General features: G+C 46.5%; 1 long non-coding RNA gene across 1 annotated transcript; it reads right to left on the reverse strand.

Annotated features, from left to right (window-relative positions):
* Positions 1-1,204: 1,204 nt before the first annotated feature.
* Positions 1,205-2,911, reverse strand: LOC128377292 (uncharacterized). Its single transcript, XR_008323306.1, has 4 exons — positions 2,642-2,911; positions 2,254-2,354; positions 1,484-1,654; positions 1,205-1,326 (listed from the first exon to the last, which is right to left on the reverse strand). It is a non-coding gene; the product is annotated as an uncharacterized LOC128377292 (long non-coding RNA).
* Positions 2,912-15,509: the final 12,598 nt, after the last annotated feature.

Here is a 15,509-nt window from a genome sequence, read left to right on the forward strand (position 1 = left end):
CATGATGGGAAAATACAAATCTCTTATATTCCTTTTGTGTTCCTATAACCAGTAACACCAATGTTTTATATTCATTTTGACATTTGCATAATCAGTTTGCAACATTATATTCAGTTTACTGTTGATTGTATTCTTATACATGATGTTAGTATGTGTTAGAATGGTTAGCGTGACTTTTTATATGACTGTAGTGATAATTAAAAGTGTATGTGTTAGACTTTGCATTCCACACATGTTTGAAGTAGATTTATTGTGCTTTTGATTATTAGAAGCCACAGAGTTAGAAGGCCAAGGGTTTAACACTTGCTCTTTGTTGCAGTAAATTTCTATCCTATGTTATGAGATATTTTGACTAATGCCGAAGGTCGCAAGTGGTGGGAGAGAGAGACTCGTCTACGGAGACAACACGGATGGCTCCAGAGGGAAAACAGCCCACCACCTGGCATTGTGATAACATTGTTGATAGAAGATGATTTGTTACTTGTTAGGTATAAAACTCAGCTCAGGAGACTGCCTCCTTTGAGCATTTTTCTTTGCACGGTTGGCAGCTGTGTGTTGTTGATTTGCTCCTTCTTGCAAGAATAAAAGTAACTTTGACTTTTGAATTTGGTTTCAGCCTCAGTCTTGTAATTAATTTTTCTATCAAAACACATGAAACTTTTAACTCTGGTCCGGCAACATACCAAAAATATAATAAATGAAATTACAATATTAGTAATAATAAAGGACAAGATGGTGAGAGTCTAATCTTCTTGATGAACTATTTTTTTTACAGGCTAGAATTGAACGACTGAGATTGGAAGAATCTCATCAGTTGCTTCAGATCAAGAGACCCAAGCCGCATGTTTGATGTCCTGCAGATGCTCCTCCACCAGGCCCTCCAGCTCCATGTCTACCTACATGGTGTGTGTGCAGGGAGTGCCGTGAGATGCCCACAGATCTAGAAAAAAAGTGCTGTGGGCAACAACCTGCTTCGTAACCCTAACCCTCACCTGGAAGTATACATTTTACATTTTAAATTTGGTCTTTTATTTATATTTTGTCAGTTTTTAATAAAAAATTGAAAATGATGAATGCCTTTCATTTGACTATTTCTGCAACAGAAGCAATACATTTTCTCACCACCACATTTAAAATAAGTGATTACAGAATAATTACAACAAAATTGGTATAACCCTATTTATTGTTACATAAATAATCTGTACATTTTCAACATGAGTGTATCTACACATTGGAAAAGGTGTTTCCAGGTAAGGCAGACAGGTCAGGCTGTGTGTAGGGAGTATTTGTCAGCGGTGGTGATCTACTCCTTTGGCAGTGATTTACCTTTAGGAAGAATAACACAATTACACATCTCACAATAATGAATACATTTTTGAGATAATCAAAGAATAAGAATACTTAGAGCTTTATTTCCCATTTATTTTGCACATAATTATATTAGAACTTCTTCATCAAACTACAATATTGTAAGAAAACTCACCTAGGCCTCTGCTGAGTTGGGTCTGCAAAAGCTGTATGCTTTTGAGCTTAGTGGGGGTAGCATACTAGAGATGTCAACGAGGGGGGTAGCTGCAGTAATGGCTGGGCTGGGGGAGGGACAGATGTCTGCTCAAACCAGTTGAAGAATTAACATCATCTCATCACGTCATCTCTGTGAAGATTACAAAATTAGAAAATACTGTCAACCTACATTTACCCTTCATTCATAGAGGACAAAACACAGAACTTTTTATATGTAGAAATAGAAGTCTTGGGTTTGGCAGTTGGACCAAAGGAGCATAAAGATTGATAAACTGTTGAGAAGATCCTCAGTTTGTTTCTATCCTCTCTGCATAGCATCTACCAGAGTATAGTCCATAGACAAGCTTGTAGCATGATCAATTACTCCACCAACACCACGCAGAGTTAGAGGTACAACTTATGCTAGCTGTGTTTTATTTTAATGTTGATGGTTGTTGTTGTTGATGTTAACAACTCAGTGTGAAGTGCTGGACCTCCTAAGGTGAAGGACAGGTTTTATCCTCAGGCCATCATATTTCTCAAAATATCTAATCACTAACATTTACTCAATGTCTGTATAATGATATAGCAGATATCACTGATAACACATATTGTATGTGCAATAATGCTGTTTTCTGAAGTACCTCAAATGGCACTTTGAGGCACATAAAACAGAAAAAGCTAGATATGAAAGACAGATATTTATATCCCAAAGACATATTCATAGCAGCAGCAGCAAGTTGAACTCACCGGTCGGACAGAGACTCAGAAACAATAGTTGAACTGGAGGGAGAGGGGGTCTCATCAATCCGTGTTTAGACGGCGTCGAGGTTGATCTGTCCTTCTCATGGCTATGAAAACATAGATGAGCTACATCACCACAGTTGTAACGTGTAAAAGCCAATATACGTAGGTCTTTTTATCACAATAATAATGCAGACACTGAAGACTAGGGTAGAGTAATATCTTTAAAATTAATATACTAGTATAATCTATTCAATACTAGCGTCACCGACCCGTTTTAAACACACAGCAAAGCTAATATTAGCATTACGCTAATACAAGCTACAAAAGTAGCTACGTTAGCATAACTTACATATATATAACAAATCCTCCCCGAAGCAAAACAAATCATTACCTGTCCAACAGAAAGAGAGCAACCTCGGCATCACTGTTCAGGCCCTTCAGATCCCTCAGTTGTCTCCACCGCTCAAATGCTACTCCGATGTTGATTCTTGTTTGACCTCTTGCTTTATCCAGAGCCTTTTTATTAGCAGTCCTTTCCTCCTCCGGCTTCTCTTTCTTCCCCTTTTCTCTGGACGAGCCGTTACAAGTAGACGTGCAAGTGGTATTTTCTCAGCCATTGCTCTTACATAAATATTACATCCGTATTCGGTAGTTCTGCAGAGAGGTGTGCTGTTTTTTCTGGCAACAGCGACAGGTGAAGACTGTGCACGCGCGCAGTAGGCAGGGAGAGAGGGGGCGGGGCGTAGACTGTATGCGGAAGCAAAACTAGACATGAAGCCACCTGATTGGTTTTTTCTGTTCGCACCGAACGGCTCGGATTGGTCGGGGTTTTATCAGTCCTGTGGCCGCTACAGAGCTCGGATTTTTTCCGTTCCTTTTTCTAAAGCCATAATGTATTGATACCTTTCATAATAGAAGGACCATTTCTCCCAGTATAACAAAAAGTGTTTCTGAACAGGATTACCAACCCTACCTTTAAGTCTCCCGACATGAAAACCGCGCGAGGCTGGACTGTGAGGGAGTGGTATTAATGGGGCTAAACCACTGGCTGGCTGGACTGGTGGGGAGTGGAAGTGAGTAGAAAAACAATATGAGCAATCACATACCATAACATAACATGTTTAAGGTTTTTTTCTAAGATGATACGGAAACACTTTGCATAATCAGGCATATAACACAGAAGGCAAAGAAATACAAAACGTACAGATCATCATTAAACCATTTTGTGGGAGTGATCGCCACAAGTACCATGCAATTTTCTGAAGCGCACATGCTTTCTTACTATGTTCTTAAAGATTGGCCAGACAGGATGGATTATGTGATCATAATGAGCCATATTTCTTCGCAATTTGACAGCTAGACGCGCATGGCTCAATAAAAAACAACACAATGTTACATTTTTCACTCGGCTCTTGTCCCAAACTCCAAAAAGAAAAAAAAACATCCCAGGGGTCAGACACATGCCATATTAAACCCAATCTATCTCTTAAACAAATTTTCAAATATGCAAAAAAAACATTCAATTCTATACAATCACAAAACATATGCAACAAAGTTTCTGCCTGCAGACCACATATGTCACAATTTCTTTCAATGGTTCTGTCCAATTGGTGCAAAATGACATTTGTAAACACCTTGTTATGCCTAATCTTAAAATCACTATCCTCTGCTTCTATACTATTGCCCTTTATCTTCCATGAGCTCCAAATTAAATCGGCATCCAAAGATGGAAAAACTTTCCTCCAGTAAGCTAAAGAGGCAGGCTTTTGCACCACTGTCAACAAAAATTTATCATAAATAAACTTACTTTTAATGAACTCTAAATTCTTCCATAGATCCCCTTTAAAAAAACGCAAAACAGGTAAACTGTCACTACAGTGTGGGACAATAGTGTTATTAATCAAAACAGACCAATGTACAGGCAAATTTGTTAGAATTACCCGATAATAAGCTACTACAGCTGTCATTGTGATATCCTCATCAATGTCTTTAACCCCATCATAAATTACCTGAGGCGGATAAAAACCTGGCAACACCTCGTACATTAAATCTTTCAGTTGTAGAAACCCAGCCTTTAACATATTCACATTGTATAATAAAGCTCCTCGGTTCACTATATATTTGTTCAAAAAAATAGGCATGTTTCTTAACACAGACAAATCAGTACATTCAAAAGACAAATGTTTCAAAAAAAACGCATGAGCTGATAAGACCTCCCTATAAAAAAGAGGAAGCCTCTCAGTCATGGATTGTTTTAACTGCATCAATAATACAAAATCCCCAATATTCAACACAGAATTAAAAAAAAACCTCATAATATGTTTCCAACCATAATTGTTGACATCACACAAATATTTTTTCACCACCTTCATTCTGAAAGCATTTTTCTTACTAACAATATCAACCAATTTTAAACCCCCCTCACAATTCAAACTCACTAAAGTTTTACGAGCAATCTTACCTACCGGAGCACCCCACAAAAACACAGAAATAATAACATTCAACCTTTTCACCACCCACAGAGGTAAATCTAACACTGCAAGCATATAATACAACCGTGAAACAATCAGACTATTTACAACCATGACCTTACCCCCCAATTTCAAATTGCGCAAGCGCCAAAAATTTAGGATAGATTCTAATTTCCTCAAATGCTCCTCCCATGTCAAATCCCTAGCTTTGCTCCCATCCTTACCCACATAAGTTCCCAAAATCTTTAAATGCTGACTTTGTAAAGTAAACTTGAGCTCAGTCTGCAGTGGTTCCACAATATTAACAAACATAATCTCAGATTTGGTCATATTAATCACTGAGCCAGAGGCTTTGCCATAAAGTCCTTGTAATGCTAGACATGTTCTGAACCATAATGGTCGTGTCATCAGCAAATTGCTGGATGACACACTTTTCCCCTCCTGGTAAAACAATGCCTTTTATCAAATTATCAGATTTAATCATCCCACTTAATGGCTCAACTACAAGCGAATACAAGATGGACGACATAGGGCAGCCTTGCCTCACTGATCGTTGCAAAAAAGAAAACTGTCTGTTAAAACCCCATTACACTTAACTCTCGCTTTGGCCGTACTGTACATTAATTTTAACCAATTTATAATTCTTTCCCCAAAATTAAAATTTTCCAATACTCTAAAAAGAAAATAATGTTCCACCCTATCAAAAGCTTTGTTAAAATCAATAGATAATACAATACCCCCGTGATTAGTAAATTTCAAATACTCAACCACATCACGAATAGTAGAAATTATATCAGTCACCTCTCTTTCAGGGACACTATAAGCCTGCGTTGGTGAAACAATCGTATATAAGACACTCTTAAATCTGTTGGCAAAAATTTTCATCAAAATTTTATAATCTGTGTTTAACAGAGTAATTGGTCGATAGTTGGCCATCTCAGTTCGATCACCTTTTTTAAAAAGGAGTGTGATTAAACCTTCAGCCATCATATCAGGTACCACCTGTTTGATCTCAATGTCATTATATAATTTTAATAAAATAGGCACCAACACAGACCTGAAACACACATAAAAATTTGCAGTTAGACCATCACTACCCGGACTTTTGTTTGGAATCAGCTGATCAATTGCATTTTCTGTTACGGGACCAGCAGTTTAGGCCTGTTCTGTGTGTGTCATCATCTTTTTTTGTCATTCCAGGTCTCACCACTCCTGCAATCACCTCATTCCCCTCACCTGTTGCCCCGCCCCTTCCCTCAGCTGTCCCTCATCATCATTACCACCTGCATATATACTGCCACTTTTCAGTCACCCAATGTCAGAGTGTCTGTCCTCATGTGCCTCCTAAGCCCTGTTGTTCTGTCTAGTTTTGCCTGTGGCATTGAGGATTTTTTGTGCCTCCCTCCTTTTGTTTCTCGATACCTATGTGGTTTTTTTTGGTTGAAGTTTTTGTTGCTTTTCCCTTTTAATAAAGACCCTTGGTTTTTTGCCTGCTACTCTGCGTCCGTATCGTTGATTCTGGGTCCCAGCCTTGTCAACCACTTGTCATATTCAATATCTTTCACAGTCAATATTTGATCACACATGATTTTATCCTCAGTTGATAGCTTAACATCTAGATTATTCACAATTTTATCAGTCAAATTAACATTATGTACCTCCGAACAAAAAAGATTTTCATAATAAACCTTCACAGTATCTAATACTGAAACAAAAGAATTAACCATTTCCCCATCCCTATTTTTGATCTTATCAATATAAACACGCGATTGACGTGTCTTCTCCAAATTCAAAAAAAGCAGTATTTTTTTCCCCCCTCTACTGCATATTGAGCTTTGCTTCCTAATATTGCACCTTCACATTTTAATTTTTCTAACTCAAATAATTAATTTTGAACACTCAAAAATTCCCCAATGTTCATATTCAATTGTCTTTGCATAGTCATCAATTGTAAACGTAACCTTTTTCTCCTTTAACTTATTTTGAAAAGACAATCGTTTTGCAAACTGAATGCTTTTACTTTTTATCTTTAGTTTTAAATCCTCTCACCCTTCTATTATATTCGTCAAAAAAAAACCCTTAGAGCTCTCAAAAGAAATTAACTCAGAAATACACTTAACATAATCCTTATTCAAAAGTAAACGTGCATTGAAATGCCATACACCCCCACCCCTTCCTCTTCTCTGAATCCCCATTCCCACCCTCAAAAACACATGATCACTTACAAAATTCAAATTATGAGACATAGTACTAAAAAGAAATAATAGAGATTTCTTTACTAAACATAAATCAATTCCGCTTTGCCGCAAAGTCTTTTGATGCATTTCTATTCGAGAAAATTCTCTCGCTGTTGGATGCAAAGATCGCCATAGATCACAAAAGTCATTTTGATACATAAAATTCTGTAACGCAGCTCGTGATTGTCAGCATCATCAAGCACCGACAGTTTAACATTAAAATCACCCATCACAATGTCACAATCATTCCCAATGTTTTTTAAATTTGAAAAAAAAGCAGTTCTGTCCCCTTCTACATTTGGTGCATATACATTTAACAATATGTATTCGACATTATTATTGAGAAATTTGATCTTTATCCATCGTCCGTCGTCATCATTTGCAACATGAGTAGTGTCAATGTTAAAACCGTCCCTCACTATGACGCAGACACCTCCTAGAGTTACACAGTCCATGACTGGGGAAAAAAAAAGAAAACCTCGGCCACAAAGCTCGACAGCGCTGCTCCCACACTGAGTCCCAATGAGTTTCTTGTAAGCATAATATGGGAGCATCACACAATGTTAATATACTCTCAAGCTTCGTTATGTTTCTCAGGCCATTTACATTAAAAGAAATTAAATCTATCATAGCAAGGGACAAAAACATAAAAATAAAAAATAAACAAAATCATTGATGCTGCTACTCATGTGTTTACCTTAACATTTTTTCATTACCTTCTTCCTCCCTTTTAAAGACGCAACAAAATCCAGACGCCGCGGTAGAGAGACTCCTGGTTCATCTCTCGTAAACCAGCGCCAGGGTGCTCCAGTTACAACAAAATCCTCAATGTCCGTCTCATCCATAGTATTGCTCTCTAAACTGGGCAGCACCTCCGTGCGCTGGTTACTGCGGCTCCGTGGCCTCACTCCTTTCTCCGTAGTTTTACCATTCGTTGAAAATCCTGGAGATGGGAGACGAGATTGCCTCTCAGACACTGAAGCACTCTCACTTCCTTCATTTGCAGCATTCACAGACAGCTCCGATGATTGATCCCTCATTTCTCTGTCATTCTCATCCTTTTCCTGACTCCACTATCTCCTGCTCTGCCGCCACCACGAACTCTTCATCCTCCGTCTCCTCTACTGTATTCACATCATCATCCATCACGTCCTCGCTACTGTCCATATTTGCCTCCTCAGCATGTACAGCATTGTCATTTAATCCACTGTCCTTTTTCGCGCTCTCAATCACACAGTCACAAGCATAATGTACATTTTCACCACACTTAAAACACTTGAATTTGAATTTGAATTTGAATTTTCATAATGTGTCCAGGTTGAATACACAACCTACATACTTGTAATTGGTGATCATGGAGGACCCGAAAAAATTCCACCCCCTCCAGTGTCTCAAACTTGGTGCTGTAGGGCAGCGATGAAACAGTGTCAGAAAATTGCACTTTTAAAAATCTCGTCCCATCATAAATATCAGTCCCAGCCCATTTTCGCCTCTGTATAGGAGACGCAGGCTCCACCTCCCATTGTCTAAGTCTCTCACACAATTTCTCATCCGTTATGTATGTAGGTAAGTGCAGAAAAGACACAATTTTTACTTTCCGTGATAGCTCCGATGCATGAATCCTGGATCGCTTTATCTGAAGTCCATCTAGCAAAGTCCGTTTGCTGTCCTCTGTTTTCATCGTTATCTCCCACTTCTGTCCACCTTTAACGCGGCAGCCGACAACTGTCCCACATTTCATATCAATAGTCTTTAATAATTCCATCATTGTGATATTGTCTTCCCCCTCCACCTCCACCTGCAGCACCAGGCTCTTATCGTCCAGATGAGGCGCACTTGCCTCAGCCGCCATTTTCCCTCTTCTCGCTGCTGCGCTGAAGCCGCCTTTGATTTGTCTCTTACATTGTCTATTAAAGATTGTTCATTGTTTCCTCCACCGTCCACCGCTGTTTCGCCAGTAATACATCGTCTTTCTGTTTCTTTGCACCAACATCACCAAGCACCATTGTCTCTGTAGCTGCACCCGGGTGCGACGCACCTGCCTCCGCCGCCATTTTCCCTCTTCTTGCTGCTGCTTCACGGAGCTCTGCAGCCTCTTTAGATTTCTTCCCCAATCTTCTTGTCAACGACAGTTCGTTACCTCCTCGACCTCTCAGCCTCTGCCCCGCCGTCAATACGTCCTCTATCTGGCTCTCTTCACCAGCAGTGGCCGTCGTAGCTCCTGTAGCCTGACCGCCATGTGCGACCATCATCACGTTGCTATTGTCCGTTGTCTGTCTCGTAGTCAGGGCCAGTCCGGTAGTCGTCATCTTGCAAGCCGTCAATTTTGGTCTTCTTACCCCCTGGCAGCACAAGGCTGCTGGGTTGAAAGTCCACCGCTAATGTTCGGGGGATGAAGTGGCAGTGCTGTTTCAAAATCTGTAACAGAAAAACATGAAAAAACACAAGACACGGACAAGAGACAAACAAGTGCGTAATATCTTCATCAAATTGCCCACAAACAGCACAGGTCCTGGAGAAGAGCTCCCTGTGGACCCGGTACAGGACGACCCCGGTAAAAATCCTCCTGTGCCGTATGCGAAAATCCAAATCAAAAACGGAGTGTGAGATGTAGCGGTTTGTGATGTTATGCCATATGGTCCCCACGTCCTCACCGGGGAAGAGCCCCCTCCAAAGCTGCCTCGGAGGAAGGCCGCCTCCCCAGCTCGGACGCGAGGATGCTGTATGTGGTTCTGGTGGCGAGGTCTGCGATGGGTGTGTCCAGGGTTGGACGGCACAGGAGGAAATCCAGCCGGATCCAGCCCCCTCTCCCGGAGAGCCCTCCTCCAGGACTCTGGCATGGCACTATCTAGCTTATCACCGGTGATTCTAACGTGCCCCGGCCTAAAGCTAACCCTCCCGGCCCTCAACTTAGCGATTACTTTGTCCAGATCAAAATAACCCTCCCCGTCAACCACCTCTCCTACCCTCGTGACCCCCGCTGCCCTCAGTGGAGCGCAGGACAGCGGCCTTCCCCCGTGCTGGAGGAAAGGAGTCTGGAGGATAGGTAACAGCGCGACACTGCTCCTGTTCACCACCTTAGGCTTGAGGCTGGGCAGCAATTTGCCCCAGGCCTCTAGCACCTCCCGGTAGAAGGGCGGCAGCCCGCCGAAGGCCGTTCTGGGAGGGAGCGTGCACAAATTGTACTCGTCTCCCTCCCCGAACTGCGCCAAACAGCCGGCCAGCGCCCCCTCCCAGGGGTACTGCCTGGTCGAATCCAAAAATTTCCTAACAATTTTGGCCCTCAGTGCATCTTTTTTGGCACTTATGTCAATCAGAGCTAAGCCCCCCTCCCTTTGCTTAGCGATTAACACCTTATGAGCGATCGAATTAGCCCGTCCCCTCCACAGGAAGGAGGAGAGCGCACTGTTGAGTGCTTTTAGCGCCCACTGTGGCAGCTCACAGGTCCCCAAAACATACACTAGAGTGGAGGCTACTAGAGCGTTCCACACTGTGACTTTTCCTCTCAGGCTCAGCCCACGAGGCCTCCACCTGTTAACTATGTGATTCACCTTATTAATCATCCTGTCCCAATTACTCTTGGTGACCCTATCCCCTCCTATGCCCACTTCTATCCCTAATATTCTCAAACTCTCCCTCTCTACTCTAAATCCCCAACCCCCTCCACTCCCCTACTTACCGCCAGCAGACTAGATTTTGCCCTGTTGAGCTTGGCCCCTGAGGCCAGCTCAAAAATTTTAATGTGGTCGAGCATGCGGTCCACCTCCCCTGACTCCGAGGCGAGGAGGGTGATGTCGTCCGCAAACGGGACCACGGTCACCCTCCCCAGCCCCGGAGCCACCGGAAGCCCCCGCAGCCCACCGTCATTACTCACTCTGGTGACCAGAGTCTCTATGACAAACGAAAACAAAAGAGGCGAGAAGGGACACCCCTGCCTCACCGACTTACCTATTTTGAAAGCTCTACTTACCCTCCCATTGAGTTTGAGCCGAGACTGCGCACCGACGTACAGCAGCCCAACCATGCCAATGAGGCCAGGCCCGAACCCCAGGCCCTGCAACACCTTGAACAAAAAACTGTGGTTGACACGATCAAAAGCCTTTTCTAGGTCCAAATTTAAACAGAACCCCCCCGCCCGCTCCATGCCCCCGACAGCCCCCTGGACCGTGAGGATGGAGTCGGCTATGTCCCTGCCGGGGATGCCGTACGCCTGAAGGCTCCGTACGGCATCCCCGGCCACCTCCCTCACCCGGTTGGTGACCACTTTTGCCAATATCTTGTAGTCCACATTCAATAGACTTATGGGTCTGTAATTTTTTATCTCGTCTCTGGCCCCTTTATTTTTAAACAACAATGTAATTAGGCCATTGGAAAACCCTTCAGGAGACCTCCCCTCTCTGATCATTTCATTGTATAACTGACACAGCAGAGGAGAGAAGAGACCCACAAACCTGAGGTAGAGTTCGGCCGTCAGGCCGTCCTCTCCTGGGCTCTTCCCTCTGGACAGGCCCCCCACGGCCCTCTCCACCTCCTCCAATGAAACAGGCTCATCTAAGAGCGCTCTGTCCGCTGCTGCTATTCTATTTTTAATACCTTGAAGGAGGAGATCCCCCGCCTCCTCATCCACTGGCTCCTCCTTGAATAAATCTTCATAAAAATCTAAGCTTACCTGCTCCACACTGTCTCTGTCTGTCACTAACTTACCCTCGCTGTTTTTAAGTTCACTGATAATCTGTCTATTCTGTTTTTGCTTTTCCAAACCCAGAAAGTAGGCCGAGTGCCTCTCACCCTGCTCCAGGTCTACCACTCTGGCTCTGAGGGCGGCCGCCCTGCACTCAGCTATCTGCAGCTTGAGCAGCCTGGCCTTTGCGGCCTCCAGCCTGCCAAGCTCCAGGGACGTTAACGGCCCCTCCTTACCTGCAAGCTGGCTGATCTGCTCTGTCCACTTTTTCTTTTCCATATTATCTGACCATCTTTTAAACTTACCCTGGCTGATTGCCGCCCTCTTCAACCTTACTTTAAAACCCCCCCACCTCCCCAACACCCCCTCACTGTCATTACATTCATCAATAAAATATCTTAACATTCTGCGCACCTTACCTTCAAACTTACCGTCGTCCAAGAGCCCAGTGTTGAAACACCAGACTCCTCCCCCCCTCCCCTCTCCCCGCCCCACAAAGGACGCCCGGACCATCAGGTGGTCACTCATGGCGCAGGGCACATGAGTGACCTCCCCGATGCGGCCCAGTACCCCCGCCGAGGCCAGGATGAGGTCCAGCCTGGAGCGGTTGCAGCGGCCCCTCACCGTTTGCACCCTGCTGTAGCGCCGGATTCCGGGGTTCAAGACTCTGAAAACATCTACAAGGTTATATGCATCACACAATTCAGTCAGCGCAAATCTACTCACATCATTTTTTAAACTCAACTTATCCCCTACATCCTCCAGAGTCTGAATGATATTGAAATCCCCCATGACCACTGTGTCCGGTGTAATCCACCCCCCCAGACTCTGGATGAAAACCTTACGGCCTACCTCCTCATTTGGTGCATAGATATTTATAATCCTGCCCTCCCATACAGCTGTCTTCACATCTACTACCAGTATCCTACCTGCACTGTCCGCATAAACCTCCCTCCCACCACCCCCGGCCGCCTCCCCGCACAGCACGGCGACCCCCCCGGAGGACCCGCCTCCGTTGTTGGCCACCATGCTGCCCTTTAACAGTCGCTGCGCCCGCCGGGCCACCTCGTCGTCCCACCAGGTCTCCTGTAGACAGAGGATACAGTCTCTCCCCACCCCCGCCAGGACCGCCCGGAGCTTGCCCTCCGTGCGGAGCCCTCGGGCATTCAGAGAAACCAGGGAGGCCATGATGTTTTAAGGAGAGGGGAGTTAGTCAGCGGCATGCAGGCTATACTTTCTTTCTTTTATTTTTCCTGTTCTTACCCGGCTGGGGCGCCTCAGGGTCATGGTCGGTGTCCGAGCCGGCCCCAATGTTGAAGTGGGAGGCGACTAGGACCCCTCCCAGCCGCCCCCCTGGCAGTGGAGCATCACCGGCCGGACCCCTGTCATTCACCGGCCTCTGGGCCGAGGGCAGCTCCGAGTCCTCTCCAGTCTCGGCCACCACCGAGACCCCGTCCCAGCTGGACCCCAACAGGTCAGTCTGGGGCGGGGCCTTCAGGGTCACCTTCTGTCTGGGGGGCCCGGCCCGGGCTAGGTCGGCCATCACGGCTACACCCGCCCCCTTGCTCTGCTCCTCCTGCCCATCAGTTGATTTCTGGGGTCCAGCCCTGGCTAGGTCAGCCCTCACGGCCACACCCGCCCTGCTGCCATCATCGTCGTCGTCATCATCATCATCATCATCATCACCATCACCATCGCCCTCCTGCTCCATCTCCTCCTCTACCTCGCTGCCCCCAGAATCTGAGAGCAGCAAAAGAGAGGAGGCCACCGAAGCTTCGTCCCCTCCCCCAGCCGTTTCACCTCCACTGCTACCTCCGCAGGCGCAGCTGGAGAGACCCTGCCTGCACACCGCGCACTGCTCCACCTCTCCTCCACGAGCCTTACCCAGGCACTCCCTGGCGTAGTGCCCCTGGACCCTGCACTTGTGGCAGCTGAACTCCGGGCAGTCCCGGAGGATGTGCCCAGGCTGCAGGCACATCCTGCAGACCCGGACCTGCCTGTCATGGATGACCCTGAAGTACTCCGGGCCCAACGCCGTCTCGAACCTAGCAGAGTAGGGGAGAGACTGCACCTTGTCGCTGAATTTGACTTTCAGAAACCTGGTTCCATCCGCCACCTTGGTGCCCGGCCACATCCTCCTCCTTATCCTCCCCCACCCCCCAATTAGCCAATTTCCCCAAAATATCCCCATCAGTTACGTATACCGGTAAGTTCAGAAAAGAAACCACCAACTCGTCATTACTTAATTCTTTAGCCAAGACTACCGTGTTATTCATTTTAAACCCATCCAACAGCCTCTCCTTACCTTTCTCATGTGACATAGTTACCTCATACATCCTCTGTCCTGTGGCTCTGCATGCGACCAAGCCTCCGCAGAGCCCCCTCACTGCTCTCATCAGCTCCATCACAGAGATCTCCTCCGTCCCCTGCAGCTCCAGCGCCACAGTCAGCTCCTTAGAGAAGCTAACCTGAGCTTCAGGCTCGCGGGACGCCGCGGTCTGTGCCGCCGCCCCCCGAGCCGAAGCCACAGGCTGCCGCCCTGCCACTGCCGCTGCCGCTGCCGCCGCCGCTTCCGCCTCCTTCACCGCGAGCATAGCCGCCGCCGTGGCCGGCCGGGCTGGCCCCCCCGCACTGGCCCTCGTCCCCATGCCGGCCACCGCCGCCGCAGCCCCGGTCTTGCCGCCGCAGCCCCGGTCTTGCCGCCTCCTCCGGCTCCTGAAGCCGCTCCTCGTCCAGCTGTCCCTGGTCCCGGACCTTTGCCCGGCGCGCTCGCGACTTTCCCCGCCGCCTCGACCCTCGTTTTCCTCCCCTGCTCCGACATAGCTCGTCCCGCCGCCACTTTCGCCACAGGACCAACCACCCTGCTCACCGCCGCCACCGCCGACGCACGGGACCCCCCGGCCGCCGAGCCCGGCATGGACGCTGCTGCCGACCGCGTGCTCGTCCCCAGCTGAGCCCCAGCTGCTGCTGCTCGAGGCGGGCCACTTCCTCCTCCCTTCCCGGCCTCACTGCTGCCCCCAGCTGCCGGAGGCTCCCTAGCAGCAGCAGTTGCAGCAGCTGCCTGGTTTCTCCGCTGCACCAGTCTCCACTCTCCCTCTCCCTCATCCACACCCTCACTCACACACTCATTCTCGCTCACAGACTCAATACTCATCACCAATTTACCCTCCTTGTTTACTCTCAAATCATACAAACCTCCTGTTTCCTCCCCCTTCTGTAGGCCCAGAGCCGAGCCTACAGAGGGGGGAGCGGGTGCAGCCAAAACCGGTCCATTGTGCTTAGTCTTAGTCATGGCGTTCTTGGTCAGTTTACCCATTATCCGTCCGTGTATTTGTAAAATTCTTAACAAAAATACCTCCCCCGACCAGTGCTCACACTGCCGGGGGGGAAATCACTACTTAATTTAACAAAAAATACACAGAAAACAAAAAGTTCATATAATCAAAGAACAACCAAGGGAAAGATAAACTAGAAAGAAAACCGAGGTCTGTGAGCCTCTCTCACCTCAAACAAACCAACAAACAATCAATCAATCAAACAATCACTCACACTGCTCTCTGCTCTCTCTCCACACGTCGTCTCACCTCCACTCACACCTGCACACTGACGAGCCACGGGGGCGTGTTCAGGGTGGTATGGCCGTATGCGAAGACACAGGCTGTGTCCCAATTTGGTCCAAATTGCGAGGCTGCATCCTCGAAATGCGCATTTCGAGGCCGATTACGTCACAACGCCGCGCGAAGGCTGTCCCAATTCGAAGACTCCTTCAAATGCAGCCTTGAAATGCGGCCTTCTTTTCCCTCTTTTTCGAGGATGCATCGCTACTATCCTTCGCGGCCTCCCAAATCCCAAGATCCTTTGCGCGGCGCT

The sequence above is a fragment of the Scomber japonicus genome, chromosome 2, assembly GCF_027409825.1.
Source record: "Scomber japonicus isolate fScoJap1 chromosome 2, fScoJap1.pri, whole genome shotgun sequence".
NCBI lineage: Eukaryota > Metazoa > Chordata > Actinopteri > Scombriformes > Scombridae > Scomber > Scomber japonicus.